The sequence below is a fragment of the Rhineura floridana genome, chromosome 5, assembly GCF_030035675.1.
Source record: "Rhineura floridana isolate rRhiFlo1 chromosome 5, rRhiFlo1.hap2, whole genome shotgun sequence".
NCBI classification, from domain to species: domain Eukaryota; kingdom Metazoa; phylum Chordata; class Lepidosauria; order Squamata; family Rhineuridae; genus Rhineura; species Rhineura floridana.
The window spans coordinates 113,033,531-113,046,688 of record NC_084484.1 but is presented as its reverse complement, the minus strand read 5'-3'; the positions used below and the strand labels follow the sequence as shown (position 1 = coordinate 113,046,688).

Genomic DNA, 13,158 nt, shown 5'->3' with positions numbered 1-13,158 from the left:
TTGATTTTCTTTTTTAGAACACTTTGGGTTATGTAAGTTTTAATAAGCAGCTTTGGTCCTCCTCAAGGCACACCCCACACACTTATGCTGCATGACCTTAGGTCACAAGTAATGGTTGCAAGCTAATTGATTGAGAAAGGTTTGTCTGACTGGGCCTCTTTGAGTCCTCCCTTTACATTCCTAAATTCTATGAAGGAGCAGTGGCAGCTTAGCTTAGCTGGGGATGGGGGAGGAGGGAAGAAGAGAGGAAGTTCTCCAAGTTCTGATTATGCGCAGTTTCCTTGTTCTGAACTGAGTTCTCTCCACCCACTGTTTACTAAAGAACTTTTAAACTAGCATGCTAACACCTTAAAGCATTTATCCCTGCAATGGAAAAGTGAATCCAGTATTTAGTGAGCTTGCCGAGAGACAGCTCCCTACTCCAGAGACAACTGCAGAAGTTTATGGAAATGATACTAGGATTTCAGCAAAGTGCACTGCTGCACAGTGCAGAAACTGGGATTCGGGCTGACAAGCAAATCAGCCATCTCACTGAAGGGGCCTCTGTGTGGCAGCTCTGAGCTGTTAAGCTCCAGACAGCCTTAGGGAAAATATGCAGTGGAGCAGGGCAGAAAGTACCCAGTAACTTCAGGCAACTATTGCTTTCTGATGGTGAGTCAAAATTTGAAAACATGGTTTTAAATGTACCCAAGTTTGTGTGTGAATGGTTTTTTTGGGGGGAGGGGGAGGGTAGTTAATCTTGATGAATGTTTTGATGCTGAACTGCACAATGTCTGTCCTCATTCTTGTACATTACTCAACATACACATCACAGGCAGAGAACAGGATTCCTAAATTATCAACACGTGGTTTCTTTTTCAGATCCAAACGACAGGGGTGTGTGTGTGTGTGTGTGTGTGTGGGATAGCTGCATAAACACTCCCAGGTGTATATCAACAGATACGTAGAGAAAAGAAACAACAATCTAGGCTGAGCAACAGTTTGCATAGTCTCTGCTTTTGTGAACTTCTCTGCTTGTACTTACTTTGCCGCCTTATCTTGAGAATGTATAAGACCGTCATTGTGAAAAGAGCTTCGTGTTTGAATTCCTGGTGAGTCGAAGGGTCAGGGTCTGCAAGTTATCTGCCTGCCAGCAAGGCTCATTTCTGAGCCCTTTATTTTTCAAAATGAAACAGGGAAGAGGGGCACCCTTCCACTCCCTCCCATTCCAAACTGCATGAATCCAAGTTCGACACTCTTTGTTAAACATGTGGATTGTACTCTTGACAGATGGCTTTTAGTTTTCTTTTGTCTTTTTTTACTTTAAGAGCTCAAGTATATTTGCAGCTTTCTGTGTTCCTTTGTTTCAAGATGAACAACTTTACCTTTGAGCAAAAAATAATAATAATAAAAAAGAAGTATTATGAGTCTACCTTAGTAGAATATTTAACACATGTGATTCTGCAGATCTTGCTGCATTTTATTTGTGAAATCCCTCAAGCAACTGTTTTGGGGCAGAGGGAGATAGGTCTTAAGGCTTGTAGTATAAATCTCTTCAACAGATGTGGAAGAGGTCCTGCCCTAAATGTTTGCTAATATTGTCACCTAATACATTGGTAATAAATACAATCTAATATTAACTTGAGAGAGAGTGCCTGGTTTGAAAAAATCAGGTTTATTAAAAAGACAACTGCATTAAATGTTACAGATGACAGAGAGCTAAGAAATATGTCTGCAAAAACTGCTGAGTAGTGAAACTCAGAGTAATAAATCATCCGTGCATGCCAAAATTACTGCATGTGTAATATTCGTTTAAAATTCTTGCTATTTTAAAAGAAAACAAGCCCAAAGTGCTTAACCAGCTTAACTGTGAATCCTTTTATTTAAATTTATAGGCTTTTACCCATCTGTGGTGGAGAATATAAAAAGTGCTAAAAAATACTGAAGCTATAAAATATTTCTGGATTTGTTAAAGAAAAAATAGTGCAGTAGTGCATTTCAATAGATTTAAAGCAGTTGGTTGGATGTCTTATTACTAAAGGAAAATATTATAGCTTCACAATGTTTGTTGAGGAGTATTCATTATATTTCAGAATATGCCTATATGCCAGATATGAATTAATTTTTTGCAAATCAGACAGTAGCAGAAGCCCTCTAAACATACATGTCTCTTGTTCACCTGCTGGAGCTATTCTCAAGCTTCTTGTTTAACCTTAAAGGTTTCTATCTGTCCACTAGACCACATAGTATGGGCAAGGGGTGGAGCACTGATTCGTACAAATGATAGACTCTAAGAAGTTGTTGAAACTGGTAAATTTCTGTCCTTTATGAACTTTTTGAGCTTTATTTATTTATTTTATTTATTTTATGCCTTATGTTCCCCTCATTAGCAAGAGTGTTGTTCTTTGTGGGCTGAGACTTAAGCAAAATCTTCTGCTAGACAGAGAGGGAAAGCATCTCTTGAATTCCTACACAATGTCCTTCATGGATTATTTTCTTTTGAGTGTTTCAGAGCATGTTTTGAATCAGAGACTGGGAGTGGAAAATGTAGCGAAGTGAAGAATAACAGCAGCCATTTCAGGTACTTTCTCTGAACATAAGTATCGTCCCACTTCATTGTGGCAAAGTGGGAAGAAAACAAAGAGCTTGGCAGGGAGTGTAAAAAATTCAGCCACCAAAACTTCTTGGGACCCACTAGAAAGAAGAATGATCTGTAATAAAGTGGTGAAAAACTAGGACTGAGGGCAAAGAGCAGCTGAGAGCCTTCTATGAATGTTAGGTATAATTTCTAATCTTGGGACCAAGAAATCAACTTTTCAAATTTCCTAAATAAATTTGACTCTTTAATATCATTGCCTTTGACCTCACACTCTTCCAGCTGCCTGGGAGCGACTTCCATGAGGTGCAATCCCACAGTCAATGCATGTATGAACATGGTACCAATGTGGGCATCACATAGATCTTTCTGATGGAATCAGCAGCCCACTTGGGAAGTAGAAGGTCAATTACATGGGAAGGACTTCTACTAAGCACAAATAGCTTTTCAAAATTCTCCACCCTATATTCGGGAAAGAAATTGGGAGGACATCTCACTGAATATTCTCCAAGAGAAGAAGCAAATCTTTAACAGGTAATGTGGGTGAGGCTTGCCATTAGTTGTGACAGCAGTGTAGCTTTTTACTTTTTTTCCTAAAGGTTTTTTTTTTAATTGGTGATTGTACCACACATAAGAAATGCCCAGAATGTTGGAGCAACATGGGAAAGGAGCCTAAAACTGGTGCAATACTGCAGGTACTTTTAACACCAACTGCATGTTAACGCACAACCAAAATTATTGTATCTGCACAGATCACTGCTGTCACATGTCATTGTGTCACTGGTCAAGCATCTTACATTGTCCAAAGGGCACTGTTGACAGTAAGTTATTCCATACTATTCTTTGCTTGATTTTCAAGATAGTTGGTATCTCTCTGTGGTTATTCAGCTTTTTCCTAGATAACTGAATCTGTGATTGGTACAAAAACTGCCTACATTTTCTCCGGAGTTTGCTTTTTACTGCTATCATATGATAACTGCATTTATAATTTGATCAATTAAATGTGCAAAATGTCTGTCATGAAAGAGTCTATCATTCCATCAGCAAGCTGGAAGCTGCAGAATTTACCATATTTATCATACAGACAGTATTTGTGTTGTATAACCTGATGGTGTCATAAAAGGAATTCTGTTGTGGTCTTCAGGGATATAGCATTTAAAAATATGGCACTGACATCTCTAATGCTTTGCCTTGTTTTTCACATTCCACTTGGTCCACTGTGGGTGCTCTAAGTAAAGCATACACAGCTTGATAAGTGCTAAAGGACAGGGTAGTCTCTTAGCTATGTACAGTACAATTTTGTTATGAAGGTCATGGGATGTGACTGTCTCAGCTGAATTCTCTGATATGTATTGTTTCTAGATATATGTATACAAGAATTGTGATGCACTTCAGCAGCCTTTAAGAAAACCCTTAAGTCAGAACTGCAAGTAGCCAAAAAGACTAGATTCCAGTTTCTGGAGGCTGTTGTTTCTCCAATACTACTGGCTCAAAGTTTCACCAAGATAATCTATGTCAAAATAAAGTCATATGGACGCTCAACAGGGCAACTGTTTCCCTACTCACACATGAAAAACAATGCCAAAAATAATATATTTTTTAGATATGAAGATTCTAAATATGAATTTAGAAAATTCTAAATATGAATTTAGAATTTAGATATGAAAGTTATTTTGTTAAACATAGTATCACTTTTATGTTAGATATCAGTCCTCAAGTAAGGACTTCTTTCCTAAAGTCTAGGTGTTTAGGCTGCGATCTTTTACACATTTAACTGGTAGTAAGACCCATTGAACTCAATAGGATTTACTTCTGAGTAGACATGGGATTGTGCTGTTAGGATAAACCATCTTTGTTCCCTATTCACAACTATTCAGCCACCACCAAAGTTCTAATGCCTCTTCTTCTGGAGGAACCTAATGCTGAGTCCATAGAGGCTGGATTATTAGGAAATGGAGTCCCATAACATTGTTGAGTGTAACTCAGCTGGCAAAATTTCAGCTAAACAGAGAAGATAACAGAAGCAGTTATCGTCTGAACGACAGCAACATTTTTCGGAGGTGGCATCCCAAATTTGGAATACCTCCCCTTAAGGAGGCACCGTTTTTTGGCACCAGTTTCCTGTTTGCCTCAACATTTTTGATTGTACATTATTGGAATCGTTGTGGTTGTTGTTTGCTTTTGTTTTTTTAATTTTGTTTTTTTAAATTTTGCCTTCAGAGGAAGGCAATGGTAAACCACCTCTGAATACCGCTTACCATGAAAACCCTATTCATAGGGTCACCATAACTTGGAATTGACTTGAAGGCAGTCCATTTCCATTTTCCAACACTGAAGGTTGCAATGTACAACATCCTTTCATAGCTGAAGCAAAGACAGAAAGATTTTAACAAACGTCTGTCTCTACCATGTTATTGAACTGCTCTCCATTTCCTGATTCTTAGAAATGACATTTGCACATAAGTCCTGCCCAGCTTTGCTGGCGACCTTTCATCCCATTTTGATGGGATTCTCTTTTCTGTCACTTGATGTCTACATTTGGGACACTTTTACTATTTTTCAAATGTCTGCAAATATAAGGGGAAAGTATGATACACACTGTATGTGAAACAAGGCACACTTTTCTTTTTTAATGCTGACTTGTTTGGGGGATACTGAAGCAATAGAGCTTAGTCAAGCAAGTGCCTCCAGCTGCAACCATAAGGAATCTGTATTCACCAGCACACAAAGACAGGAAAAGTTATCAATCACTAAAACAAAAGAGGTGTTTAAGCATAAACAACTGTGTGTACTGTTTCACATATACAGGTCCAACATTCTGTTTTAATACATTACAATATATCACAAATATAGATAATTTATTTACTAGCACTAGTCCAGAGCTAGGGTTAAAGTAACCTGTAAGATATACAGTGATACGGATTTTCTTTTAAAAAAATCCATGGGTGAAAGTTTTAGCTGTAGAAGTTACAAAACATACTAAATGCCCATAAATGTTGCTATGTTATATTTGTCTCCAAAACTCAATAATATTTGATGTGCCAATTTTTCTATTAAAATATGTGCCTAACTTTAATTAACTCAAGCTTTGGGAGTGATGCCATTAGCCTGCTGTTTATTACATGGAACAGCATTTGCCACATGTCATAAATAAATAGCTATAGGCAGATGAACATTTTCAAAATTATTGCACAAAAGCAACATTAAGTACTCTGGGACAAGAGAATCCAGGATTTCATTAATTCCTTTCAAAACCAAATGTCAGGAGTCTTTTACAGATCCACTGTAAATGGAAATAAGTATTTTTCTGATTGCACCCTCTCTGGCACCTGTCCAAGCCACTTTAAGAATATATTTGTCTAAGTGGTGTTATATACCACCAGCTATCCTTTCTAAAATTTAGGCCAAAACACCAACATATTATTTCTTTCATGGTTATTGAATTCTGTTCATTTTTGTTGCTATCAAGCAAATTACATATATTTCCATTATCTGTATATAAACATATTTATGATAATTATTGGATCCACCTGCTTGATGAATAATAATAAAGAGTTAGGACAGTATTTAGTTACCCTGTTCCATCAACACAAGCATTTAGGGGCTGCATGGGGGAGGAGGGGAGAGTTCTGTTGCACGAGCAGAAATTCTTGTGCTGACAGAACTACTTAGTGCTATGTTAACTACAAACCTTGCGAGTCATTTTTCTTTATACATTGTTTGTTACCTGTGTTTGGTAACATCTCTCTATCTCTCTTCCATCTGAATTGGGAGAAGTGGTTCCAGGTGTCTGGAGTCAGTGATGGGCTGGTTGTGGACCACCAAACTGAAACTGAATTCTCAAGTCAGAGGTGTTACATGTTCCAGGTTCTCAAGTCCAGGAGATGGGAAGAAGACGTGTTCTGGATGGGGCGAAGGAGCACGTTCATAGTTTAGGGGTACTCCTGGATCCACCATTGTCATTTGAGGCCCATGTGGTTTTGGTGACTCAGAGTACCTGTTTCCAGCTTCAGCTGGTTCACCAGCTATGGCTCCTGTTGGACAGAGATGACTTGGCCACAGTACTCCATACTCTGGTAACTTCCAGGTTGGATTATTGCAATGCACTGTATGGGGTAGCCCTTGACGACAATTCAGAAACTTCAGCTGGTTAAAATGCAGTGGCCAGATTACTGGCTGGGGTTGCTTTTAGAACTGGTATGATCCCTGTTCTAAAATAGTTGCATTGGTTGCCAGTTCATTTCCAGGCCCAAATAAGGGTACTCAAGCTAGTGTTTAAAGCTTTAAACAACCTAGGTCCCAAATATCTGAGAGACCATCTCCTTCCCTACAGGTGTTAAGATCAGCAGAGGGGGCCTTCTTGGTAGTTCTGCCACCCTCTGAAGTTTGGGATATGATCACTCAGGAAAGGGCTTTCTCTGTGGCACCCCTAAATTGTGGAACTCCCTCCCACAGAGGTGCACCTGGCACCTTCACTATATAGTTTTTGTTGAATGAACCTCTTTGACGCCTTTGTCACCTGAGATATATATTTTTAGTATCCACCCTATTCCTTTGATTGTAATTTGTTTTGTTTTAAATATTGAATTTTTAATGTTTGTAACTCGCTCTGGGATCTGCTGCTGAAGGGTGGGTAATAATAATAATAATAATAATAATAATAAAATCTACTTAACTTTCCCCCCTCAATGTTATTAGTTTTATCATAATTATCTGTACCCCACTTTTCTTTAAAAACAGCCAAGGTAGCTTAAGGAAATTTAAAAAAAAATCAACCCTAAGTACCAAGTAAAATGACAAAAAAACCCTAAATGTTAACACAACTATAGCACTTAAAATGGTATATCAAGCAAAAGCAGAACAGACAACTTTCTTAAACACTCCTTGAAATAGAAAACATAGGGAGAGGATGTCCACCATTCTGTTCTCATATGGCCAGCCAGATGCCTATGAGAATGAAAGCAGGACTTGAGAGCAATAGCACTCTCCCCTCCTGCAGTTTCCACCACCTGGTATTCAGAAGAATACTTTGCCTGACTGTGGAGGGTAGAACGTAGCCATTAGGGTAGCAACCATTGACTGCCTTTTCCTCCATGAATCTGTCTAATTCCTCTTTTAAAGCCATCTGTGTTGGTGGCCATCGCTATTTCAAAACATCTGGAAGTTTTCAAAACATTAGGAAGAATGTACAGAAAGAATCCAGTGGATCTCTACAGGAAGGGTTTTTCAGACTATCAGGGCCATGGTTGAAAAAAATAGGACCTTTTTCTTTTTCTTTAGGAAGGGGTACAACTTTTAATATGTCCAATTATGTGCTTGTTATTACAATTTATATCCCGGCCTTCCTCCCAAAGGAGCCCCGGATGGAAAACATCAACATAATTAAAGACATTCTAAAAATAGTTTTAAAACATTCTAATATATTACAGCTGCTGATTGTGTCCCCCATGGCTAGTTAAAGAAATGGATGTGATCACATGTTCATAAATTTTTGTAGAAGCAAAACTAGCTAATCATATCAGGGGGCATAAACCAATCCTTGCCTGTCAAGCTGGCATCTGATATTTCTTGGCAGGTAATTAAATAGCCATATCACAGGCCATGCCAGAGTGTGGAAGTTAAGCCCTAGCATCTTGATCCTAGATATCATACTGCGCAGAATGTGACACTGCCCAGACAGACAGAAGAAGCTCTACAAATAGCATATTTGTGATGGAAGAACCGCCCAAATAAGGGAAGTTAACCAAATCTCCATTCTAGGAAAGAAGAGCTGTATGGCCACTTTGGAATACTTAGAACACAGACCGGTCATCTGGAATGTTATCAAGCTGAAGTCAGCTTTGGGTGATTGATCTATTGGTAGGTATTACCCATAAGAGGTAAAATGTCTTGTTGCCTTCCCTGAAGTATCTGGCTGGCCCTTGTTGGGAAGGAAGGCAAGAGACTGTGCCAGTCATCCGTGAGAACCTTTGTAGACGAGAACATTTTAATTGCTTCAGTTTAAATATACATATAGATGAGTCGGTCCAGTGGTTGTTTGGATCGTACACTGTTTTAGGAACATAGGAAGCCTCCTTATGTCAAATCAGACCAATGATTCATCTAGCTCAGAATTGTCTACACAGGCTGGCAGTGTTTTTCCACGGTTTCAGACAGGGTTCTTTCCCAGCCCTAGCTGGAGATGCTAGGGACTGAACCTGGGACCTTCTGCTTGCCAAAGAGATGCTGTAACAATGAGCTACAGCCCTTTCCAGCCATCATTTTTTGACAGTGGGTGTGAGCAGGTTTTAACTGACTTGAGAAACAGTTATCCTGGAAATGTGGATTATGAAATGAAGTTAACTATGGAGTAAGACTATTCCTTCATTACACCCAGTCTAGAGATGGAAAGTTCTGTCAATTTTGGTTCCCTCATTTTCTCATTTTTCCAATCTTAAAGTCAGTTCTACACATTTTTGCAGCAATTCGTGATTTTTTTTTTAAATCCTCATGAAAATTCTCCAGCTTTTTAGTGTGAACGTCTATTAAACACAGTTTTGTTAGCAGGTTTGACTAATTACACATTTTTGCAAGCAATTTCTTGTCATATAATGCATTTTTGTATGTTGTTTTCACTTATATATTCATTTCGATGCACGCTTTCCCCTAACATGCATTTTTGTAAACCTTGGTTGGTAGGTGAACTGCATTGCAAAATTTGAGAAAGTGCGAATTTCAAAGGATGGCTTTGTCTTGGTTCTAATATTATTTTGGAAAGCATGAATTTGTTAAATTCGACTTTAAATGTGAACTGAATCAAATTTCGTGCCCAACCCAAACCCAGTCTTTCTAACCCAGTCTGTTAGCAGGTTTTCAGTCAGAAACCTTGTAGAGACCCAGTCCTGCTACTTTAGGTTCTTTCTTAAAGATTTGACCATGGTTCCTTATACACAAAAGATGTCTGCTTTACCACTGAGGTGTGGCCCTTCCTGGGAAGCATTTGCCATAATAATTTGAGTGGTAATGATACTCAATATGGCTCAGGGCCAAACTAGATGTACATTAAATATGAGAATATTTTCACATAGCTGAGTGCTGTTTAAATTAAAATAGCAGCACAAGAGCTGCTAGTCAATATCCATAATGGGACATACAAAGGAAGATTTTCTCCCAGAATTTCAATCCTGACTAAAATCCCCAAACCTAAACATGCTATGTGCCCTGGAAGATAAGCTGCTCCTGGCACCAATTTAAGGTGGGAATTTTATCAGGATTACGTTGATGGAGTTAAGCTCTATTATTCACACCACAGTCACAATCCTGATCACACCTCCTTCTGTGCATTTTAATAACAAAAAAAATCACATCCAAAGGTATTCACTGATGTATTTGACACACTGTCCAGTTTGGCCTTCAGAAATCATTTGTTAGGCAGAGTAGTCATGAGACACTTATTATTATTATTTATTTAATTTGTATCCTGCCCTTCCTCCCAGCAGGAGCCCACTTGGTGTTAGTAGGGGTTGGTGGGACAGCATAGGCAGGGCTGCTCACTTGCATTCCCAGTACTAAGCACTGCTGCTGGTTCTGGAGAGGGGTGATGCATGGGGAGCTCAGTGTGGTGCAGACCCAGTAGCAGATTGGCTCTGCGTTGTGCACATACTACACTGAGTTCAACACACCACCTCTCCCTGTTCAGAAACTGGCAGTGATGCTCAGTGCTGTGAAGGCAGGTGAGCAACACCACATTGTTTACACCTCCCCATACAGATTAATGTGGCATAGTGGCTAAGAGACTAAGCTAAAAAGTGCTAGGTTTTGCATCTCGCATCTGCCATGAATTGACTAAGTGGTCTTAGACAAGATACTGTCTCTCAGTTTTAATGGCAGTATGGCGATAACAATACTTAACCTATCCTAGAAGGCTGTTATATGGATCACAATTGTGAAGCCCCCTGAACACCGAGAAACACTATAAAAATGCTTAGATGTGCAACTCCTTATTTGGGCATTAGGATTCAGTATTAGGAAAGAGATCTCTACCTGTTTTCAATTGTATCTACTTTCATTGATTGTTTTTATTGTAGTCAGTTTATCAGACATATTCTCTAGTAACAACTAAACAATATTACTGGCTATGAAGTCTGCTGGTGTACATTAATTCTCTGTCCAACTGAAGCAATCATTTAACAGTCCATTATGGTGGCACTACCAAATCTGAAGGCACTACATATATTTCCAAGCCAAAATAGTGAACTGTAAATATCAGTTTCCAACTATGAAAGTCCAAATTTTCAACTATGAAGGGACCAGTGTTAGAAAATCAACGTGGGAACAAGAGTAGCTGCTTGTGGCTGAAAGACCCTGGATGCTGAATAAAATATTTACCTTTTTCTCTGTATCCAATTACAAATGCTGTGCTTTAAAATTCATTTGTTTTAGGCAGCCAACTTCATTTGTCTTGTACTTCAGTTCTGTGTATCTGTCTCTCCAGACAGTTCCATTATTTGATTGCAAAACAGGATATCTTTTCTTGAAATTGTGTTTACAGATTGAAAGCCATCTAGTGGAGTTCATGTCTAATATACTGTAAAGCATCAGGTAACTGACAGTTGATGAATGCTTGATACTAATAGGTACTGTTTTCTCTAGTACCTACACTATCTTCCAACTCATTCGTTCAATTCTATGTAGCATTAATGAGATCGCTCTGTCAGTGCAAACATTTCTGCTTGCCTGATGGAGCTAACTCCTCTCTCTTCCCCCTGCGCACTGTGAGGCTGCTGGGGGGGCACACAAAGGGAGGAGAGGGGGAAGCCATGTTCCACTAGCAGGAATCCATGCAATGGCTCGTGCTAGCAGGATGGTGAGTTGAATCTGTCATTATGTTAATTCCCGTTCGTGAATAAATAAGGTGGTCCATAAAACAAGGGAACAGCATTAACCAGGACCTTTTTAAGGGGAGGTACAGAGGGCAATTGCTCGAGGCCTCACAAACATTAACATTGGCATTGCTGCATTGTTGCCAACTCTTTATTTTCACAATACCACTAACTTGAGCACCATAACTCTAATGGAAAAAATCACACACAAAAAAGCCTCCTCTACTGGTGGCAGTGTCCTTTTGTCATGACAGCATGGGCAAGATGGTTGCAGCCACAAACAGGGATAATAGTAGCAACCCTGTCCAACCACAGTCAGACTTTTTAAAAATTATTATATTCTTGCCTTTTTTCCTCCAAAGAGCCCAAGGCAGCTTACATGACCCCCCTCTCCATTTTTACCTCACAACAATCTGTGAGATAGGTTAGGCTGAGAGTCAGTGACTGGCCCAAAGTCATCCAGTGAGCATCATGGCTGAGCAGCAATTAGAACCTGGATTTCCCCAGTCCAACACTCTAACCACTCTAGCCACATACACTACAGGCCCAGGGTCCACAATGCAGACCCAAAAGGCACCAGTGTGCTCAGAGAGACCTACCATAATGCCCTCCAGGGTCTCTGCTCCCTTCATTGCAGAATTATAAATTATAATGGACACCAGCTTTTCTTAACTCTCACTGACATGGTTTTCTTAGGCCCTCTACCATTATAATTCACCACAGAATCAGAAATGGACACTGCCTAGGGTTGCCAGGTGTCTGGTTTTCTCCCAGAGTTTTGGGAGCTCTCCAGGTGAGTCATCTTAATCTCCAGACTCTCAGCTTTCATTTAAAAGAAAATTTAAATTTCTAGGTGGTCTGGTTCCCAAGATATACACCAAAACATCAACCACCTCCCCACAACTTCCATGAAATGATCTATTAGCTGGCTGCTCTAACCCCTCCCTTTCAGATTTGTAGCCCAATAACTGAAGTCAGGGTTGTGATTGACAAGGCAGTAACTAGAGCCCTTTGCAACTCAGAAAACTTGTTTTTTCCTGCTTTTCTGAAAATCTCGTCAATTGAGTAAGTATATAGCTTTCAGTCTTTTTTTCGCTTGTGTGCAGGAGTCAAGCAAGTTTAAATTTTCCTGGGCTGTTGAAGAGGGCACTGTTTTGAAAACCTTCCCAATATGAAGCTTTAATCAGTACTTGCTTTTGTGGGAGTAAAGCTGCAATGCTAATCCCACTTACCAAGAGTAAACCCCATTGAATTCAATAGGACTTTTGAATAGATATGGTTAGGATTGTGCTGTAAATTGCTGGGACTTTTGAGTGAACATAGCAAAGAATTGTGTTTGTGTTGTAAATCTTTCTTTCTCCTTCCAATCCTATTTTTAAAGCAATTAGGCAGGGCTTTACATAGGTATCACAGTTTTTATTATGTAGGAAACTAATACTGATTTTTAAACAAATGTTCTACAATGACCAACTGGTTTTGACAATAAACTATTATATGGGGTGTATGTATTTTTACATCTCCAGTGTGTGTATGGAGTCTTTCCAACAATCCTGTGAGGGAGAGTTGCAACTCAAAACCAAGGCAGTTCACGATAAGAAATAAATCCATTTAAAATCCAATAACCATAAAAGCATGTATAAACAGTTGCAAAACAGCTTAAAGTGGCATGATTCTGAATTGGGTGAATGAAGTTCTTTACCACTTGAGGTTGCAGTTCTCTGC

The 13,158-nt window shown here is 39.2% G+C and overlaps 1 long non-coding RNA gene across 1 annotated transcript in view; it reads left to right on the top strand.

Moving 5' to 3' along the window:
• The first annotated feature begins 574 nt into the window (after positions 1-574).
• LOC133385258 (uncharacterized) overlaps positions 575-13,158 on the top strand; it is a 308,573-nt gene continuing 295,989 nt past the window's right edge. Inside the window, exon 1 of the long non-coding RNA XR_009762837.1 lies at positions 575-651. This is a non-coding gene — a long non-coding RNA (uncharacterized LOC133385258). The remainder of the gene's footprint in view (positions 652-13,158) is intronic.